The sequence below is a fragment of the Medicago sativa genome, chromosome 4 (assembly GCF_051527215.1).
Source record: "Medicago sativa cultivar Bolivia chromosome 4, Bolivia_mono, whole genome shotgun sequence".
Lineage (NCBI taxonomy): Eukaryota > Viridiplantae > Streptophyta > Magnoliopsida > Fabales > Fabaceae > Medicago > Medicago sativa.
Window position 1 is genome coordinate 20,322,704 of NC_140752.1, and position 7,657 is coordinate 20,330,360.

Genomic DNA, 7,657 nt, shown 5'->3' on the forward strand with positions numbered 1-7,657 from the left:
ATTTCCTTGCATTATCGTTAACCCCAGGCCGTTGTTGGCTTCATTATTTGCACACTCATGTCGGTCCTCATGAGTCCATACATTACTGTTATCATTCTTCATTCAGCACTTTTACCCTCTCCTTAAATTCATACACTTTTAAAATAATTTAATTTCATACACTTTTACAATTGAATTAAACATTAAATGATCAAACAAACATTTGTCTACATAATTTTCTAAACCTTAGATATCAACCTGTCTACATGAAAATTGTCGAGATTTCTTTGAGGTGTGGAACTATATATTAACCTCCCTATTACAAAAGTTTTTGACAATATTATAATACAAGTCAAACATATTTTTTCTAAATACTTGAGAATAAAACGCACATCCTTATATTTCAAGGAATATTTCTAAGAATAAATTTAGTAAACTTTAAACAAAATGCTGCTTTATTTTTTGATAGAAATAAGTGGACTTTACCTAATTACAAGCTAGTTACAACAATTTTAATTTTCCAAAAAAAAAAAATATAACTTCATTATAAATTTTTCTACTAAATTACACCATAGGTCCTTTAAGTTATTTAATTGTAACAAACTGGTCCTTTAAGTTTTTTTCGTACATCTTAGGTACTTTAAGTTAATTAAATGTAACAAGTTGGTCTTTAAGTTTTTTCTGTATCAATTAGGTCTTTTAATTTATTTAACCGATTTTAGAATCAAATACTTAAAGGACTAAAGAACTAAAGGACTAAGTGGTATGAAAAATACTTAAAGGACTAACTTGTTACAATTAAATAAATTAAAGGACGTAAGTGGTATGAAATAAACTTAAATAACCAACTTGTTACAATTAAATAACTTGAATGACCTATGGTGTAATTTAGCCATTTTTCTATTAAAGTTAAAATTTTGTATTTCTACCAAGTTTAAAATAAGAAAAATTACTCTCTCCGTCCCTTAACTTAATTTCAAGTAATAATTTTGTCATTTATCTTTTTATTTTTACTGTCACTTTCGTCCTTTTGATCAATTTGCTTAAGAATTCTAAAGATTCAAATCTATGATTTTATTTCATTATGAACTCTAGTGTTCAAATCTATGACCACTCATTTATGTTTTTATATGAATTGTAGATTCGATACACGAAAATTCATATACAAACAATTTCTTTTAAGAAATATGCGAACGAATTTAAATGACAAAAATGACGTGAAACTAAAAAGATAAAAGGTACGTGAATATTTTTTTTGATCAAATATAAGTACCGCAATCTTTTTTTAGGGGATTAATACCGCAGTCTTAGAAGTTACACTAACAAAAGATGAATATTCTAAAGGCAAAAGTACACTCGCTTAAGTTACATGGAGGGTTGATTTACTTCCACGATCATGTACTACAACATCAACTTTTTCAAATATAAGCTAGTAGTCTCTCAGTGTACTAAGGAAATGGTGTTCATTCATAGTGAAAACTGAAAAGAACAAAAGCTTTATCTATAAATTCGGTCCCCTATGAAGTAGGTAAATTGAAAGTTCTTTTTTTTGGTCGAAAGTATAATTAAAAGATGAAACGCACAATGCCATATGGATCTAACATACTATAGGAATTTTATGGTGTCCACATACTTATGTTTTGTGTGTGAAAACTAAAATATTGAAAATTAGTTTATCAGTAGTGAACTTTGTGCAAAATCAAAAGCACAATCAAGAAATGATTTTTTTTCGAGGGAATCAACACCATCTGCTTATCCCGATGTCAATTTTAATGCACTAAGAGCATCTACAATGGGAGAGTCTTAAACATTTAAGACCTGGTATCTAATAGGTACCTCCATTGTGGAAAAAAAAAAGTGAGGGTCTTAAAAGATGCAAGCTCTAAATTAAGACCTCATTCTTAAATGGACCCACATCAATTTTTTATTAAAATAATAATTAAAAAGTGTATTAAAATAGATAGTGTATTAAATAAATAATATTGGTGGGACCCAATTAGACCTTTTGTTAGAGGGTCTCCATTGGAGTAGTTGAGTACCTATTAGGTAGTATTATTAAAAAATTATTAAAAAGTGATGTGTCAATGTTAGACCCATTTAAGACCTCAAAAATGAGAGTCTCCACACATACTTTAAATATGCATCCGTGTTCGTAGGCTTATATATTTTATTGTTTTAATAAGGATGTTGAGAATTTGTTCTCAAATTCATCATATTTATTTTTAGCGACTTTCATTTTGTGTTGTACCGATATACTTTATCAAATTAAATGAAAAAATATTGTTTATTTTTGTCAACAAAAAAAAAAACAAGTGTTTGCTTATATATTTTATTAACTAGTGTTTAATTTATTTTAACTAGAAATAATTTAGTTCTCTTAATTATTTCTAATTAAGAGAACTAAATTATTTCTAATTAAAAAAAAACTTGTGTGTATGTGCACGCGTGCGTGCGTGCGCGTGTGTCATTTTATTAAACAACTAAAAAATATATTTTAAGTTGGTTAAAATAATAACAGTTGGCCAAACAATTTTAACTTTATTGATAAAGCTCTTAATATTTAGCTTTAATTGTAAAGTAGCTTTTAACATTGAAAATGTCAGGCTAAATTGTACCTAAATAGCTTGTCTATTTTTATTTTCTTTGTTATTTACATTTCATGTAAGTACAAATTATTTTGATTTTTTGTTAACATATTTTAAATTTGGATTTAATCTCTAAAACACTAACGATTTTTAAGTTAAGTTCCTAAGTATTTTAAGTTAAGTTGATTCACTCATTTGGATTCAGAATTTGATCAATACTTTATTTCGACTACCAAAGTGTTATCATATTTATCATTCTATTTCTTGTTTTGAATTTCAGCAAGCTTCACTCAAACCCAGTATAATGGATATTGTCACTTCAGTTGGTTCAAAATTAGTTAATTTAGTTGTTGATCCTATTCTGAGACAAGCAAGATATGTGCTTCTTTACAATTGTAATTTCATGAAGCTATCTAAAGATTTAAAAGATCTAGGGGCCGCAAGAGAAAAAGTCAAGCATTCCACTGAAGAAGCAAAGTCAAATGGCGAATAATTTGAAAATGACGTCGAAATTGGTTGTAAGAAGTGAATAAGTCATTCTCGAAGTTAACGTGTTGCACAACGATCCAAACCATTCCAAAGCTGGGTGCTATCGTTGGGACTTCCCTAACTTGATTTACCACCGTCATCTATTAAGTCGAAGAACCGCCAAAATTTCTTTAGATGTTACCGAAAAATTGCAATGTCGAAAATTCGACCTCTGGGTCGGTTACCATCCTTGCCGTCGAGAGGATGTTGTATCATTTTCCTCAGGCAGATGTATTGTTGTCATCAAGGCTCTAAAACACCATAGTTCACACATCATCGGGGTTTATGGGTTGAGTGGTGTTGGCAAGAGCTCTTTATTTGGTGGTTTTGGCTAAAACTTCCAATATTGGATCATTCAATAGGTGATTGCCGTAAGATTAGGTCTAAAGTTTGATCTGCAAAGTGTTGATTCTAGAGAGATCCGCTTAAAGCATGACACAAATTCTGGATGATATTGATGATACTATTGATTTGCAAAAAGTGGGGATTCCCTTTAGCGTGACACAAATTGACACGATGAACCAAAATAAAAAACCCATTGAAAATCAAACCTGGAAGTTTGAGAGGAGAACACTTCTATGCCAACACCACCAGCTCAACTTGATGTCAATCATGATGGACTAACCCATGCTTTAAATGAGCCTCCACAAGTTGACGGTGAGATTAAACCTCTCAGATTAGTTTTTCCTTAGACCAGACTAATCCATGTTCGTAGGCTTATATATTTTGTTGTTTTGATATGTATGTTGTGAATTTGTTTTAAAATTAGTCATTTTTATTTTTAGCGACTTTTAATTTGTCTTGTACCGATGTATTTTATCAAATTAAATGAATAAATATTGTTTATATTTGTCAAAAAAAACTTGTGTTTGCTTATATATTTTATTAACTAGTGTTTAATTTATTTTAATTAGAAATAATTTAGTTTCTTAATTATTTTTAATTAAGAGAACTAAATTATTTCTAATTAAAAAAAGCTTACGTGTGTGCAAACGCGTGCGTGCGTGCGTACGCGCTTGTGTCATTTTATCAAACAACTAAAAATATATTTTAAGTTATAAGTAGATTGGTGAAATATGTAAACCTAAATGCCAAAATTGGTTGATTTTGTTCTTCAACCACTAGATTGAATGCAGCACAATATTCAATTTTTAAGTTATAAGTAGATTGGTGAAATATGTAAACCTAAATGCCAAAATTGGTTGATTTTGTTCTTCAACCACTAGATTGAATGCAGCACAATATTCAATAATATTCGAGTAGCAACTATGTGTACGTATCTCATTATTTTCTTTTTGGTGATATCCGGGATTTGAACCCCAGACCTTGCATATATTATTCATTGTTCTTACCAACTAAACTAAGTTCATGGGACGTATCTCCTTATTTTAACCATAGGCATCAATGATCAAGAGTCGAGAATTAATCTCTCAAAGCACTAAATATTCATTTCAGGAGCATACATCTTTCAACAATATACTTAAATACGAATTTGAGATCAAATCCCTTATTATGTGCTTAATTATGTCTACAAAATAAGGAACACGTGTAATTTTTTTTAGGCCCAAATTAGTCACTACTACAATATTGACTTTTAATTGTGCAATTTTAATAGCGTTTCTGGATAAACAGTACTAAAAACGCAACCCATAAACATGTTATAGCGCAATTTTGATTCATCCATTTGAGTTCTTCTACAACTCGTCGATTTTTTTTCTTCAAATTAGTCACTCTTTCCTGCTTTGTAATTGACAAATACTCATGGTTTTCGGTGTTTTTCTACCCCAAGCAGATTAGACTAATAGAAAATTTTGGAAATTAATTTCTAGTATAGTAGGTTTGGGTTTAGAGCTGGAAAATCATTTTTTATTGAAAAAAATGATTTCACTAAGGGGATGGGGATATCCCAACCCGCCGGGGACGGTGATTGGGTTTTATTTCTCTTCCCCATCGGAGATGGATAAGGTAACGTGTAAGTATATGAGATTCGAAGACGAGAAAGGCGAAACTCATCCCCGTCCTGCATCATTTGCATGCCTAAGCACACCTCATATGGTAAAAAACTTCAGACACTTTGGGATGTTGGGATGCATATTCAAACTTACAATTTATCATTTCTCATCATTATTTTTTTGTTAAAGAAATCATTTCTCATCATTTAGTGTATGTGAATTTATCTACTAGATTCTTAGGGTAAAAAATTGTTATATATATGTTCATTTTTTATTTCATTAGGAAATGGTAGAAAGTAAACAAAAATGAGAGATAAAAAGAAACTAATGTCATGTATTATTCTTGACTTGCAAACTTCAATTCTATTTCAATAGCTTGGAAATATCATGTAGAGTTGTTTTCTAGTGCTGCGTACAGAAACTATAAAGAATTCAGCCTTTAATTAATTCATTCCCTATCTATCACCCTCATTGGAACAAAAATGAAAACAGTAACATTCATGGTAAGATTTTTTTTTTTTTTTTTCACTTGGTTCATTCTGAAACAGATATCATCATTACAACCCTTTCTTCTTAACTAGAAAAATTATACTATTCTAATCTTGCTAAATTAAATAGAGCCATTAGATTAAATGTTCATGAATTTCTTTTTAACTTGGGTAGATTGTTATGCAAGAAACTTTCACCCAATTGGCAGTTTTGATTTCCAACACTTTTTAGTCTTCAACTTCAATCATACATGTAAAAAAGCAGATTCATAAATGCAGAAGAACGTTAACTATTAAGAAGGACCTATTTGCATGTTTCAAGTGGGGCTACTACACACGTTAAACTCGTAGACTCATTGCCTTTCATATAGAAGCTCAATCAAACTCTTACACTTCACACCCCCAATAGTAAAAGAGCAAGAGAACATCTATCATTTATTATCATGATAATTGATCGTAGAGAGCATCAAACAAAACAATATTTATGGAGAATGTTTTTTTTCTTCATATTTACACGGTTATAGATCTCAACCATCCAATATGATCGACAACTTATTATATTCTAAGATGTATGTAAAAGTATATTTGGTGATGTAAGTAAAATTAGCTTTGGTATAGTTTGAATGTGAATAGATATATTGATTTTGCACTTCAATAACTAGAAGAATTCAAATCCATATTCTTCGAGTTGCAACCATGTGCACATCTTTTATGTGCACACATCTCCTTATTTAAACAAATGAGTATCGTTTTATTTTTGTCAACAAAAAATATTCAAATGAAGGAGTAAAATTGAAAAGGAAAAATACATCTCAAAAGAGATGTATTCTTTTTATATATTGTTATAGATTAGTTCAACTTTTTTTCGGGTTTAATAAAATTTACATATCCTCTTATCCGAGACAATCATATTCTGCACGGTTAAAAAACAAGAATTTACCTCTCTCTAAAAAAGATTACTATTTATGAAGATTTTTCTCACAGGCATAATATATTTTCACTATGCCAAATCCATTTGATTAATTAAATCCACTAATTACTTGTACTATATGTCTTATTCAACTTTTTAAATAGTTTAGTCACATGCCCTTAAACAAAAAAAGTAGTTTAGTCACAAAAACACTTTTTAAAATATTCATAAATAAACTTTTTTATTTGAACCACACCAATCTCAACCACTCTAACTAAGTTACATGGAGGGTTGATTTACTTCCACGATCATGTACAACAACATCACCTTTTCAACTAAGTGAGTTAGTGTACCAAAGAAATTGTGTTCATTCATAGTGAAAAGAACATATTATCTATAAATATGTTTTTGTTTTGGTCCCCTATATATGGAGTAGGTAGAATTTAAAGTTGAAACACACAATCCCATGTGGATCTAACAAAGTTATTGGAATTTTATGTCGCCCACATCAATACTAGTATTTTGTTATATAAGCTCTTACAATGCTTATCCAAAAAAAGAAAAAAAAACACTCATAACAAAATACATGCACTTACTATTGAAAAAGACAATTCTACATTGGTAGAGGTAATAATTGTAGTGCAACCTGTCCTAACCTTAAGTCAAATTTTGTAACAAAATGAAAACAGTAATATTCATGGTAAAAAATATTTTCACTTGGTTGAAATAGATATAAAAATATTTTCACTTGGTTGAAATAGATATATATCATCATTATAACCCTTTCTTAATAAGTAAATTATACTCTCTCCGGTCCTATTTACAAGAAACACTTGATTTTTTAGATACATTGAATAACTTATGAATTTGGTATTATTCAATATATCTAAAAACTCAAATGTTTCTTGTAAAAAGGACCCGAGCGAGTACTATATTTCTAATCTTGCTAAATTAAATGGAACCCTACACCTAATACTGAGTAGCAACTTGTGTATGAAACTAAGGTAGGTTTATATATCTCATCATATACAATGGAAAGGAATAGGATATCCAAAACATGGACTAGTACATTTCATTGTTTCATTGCCACATATATTGATCATGATATTACAATTCTTGCCACATATTAATGATGCAATATTACTTCATTGATGTCTAAGGAAATATTATTGATTAACGATGACAATTTATTTTGTTTGGTTTGCATAACCATGC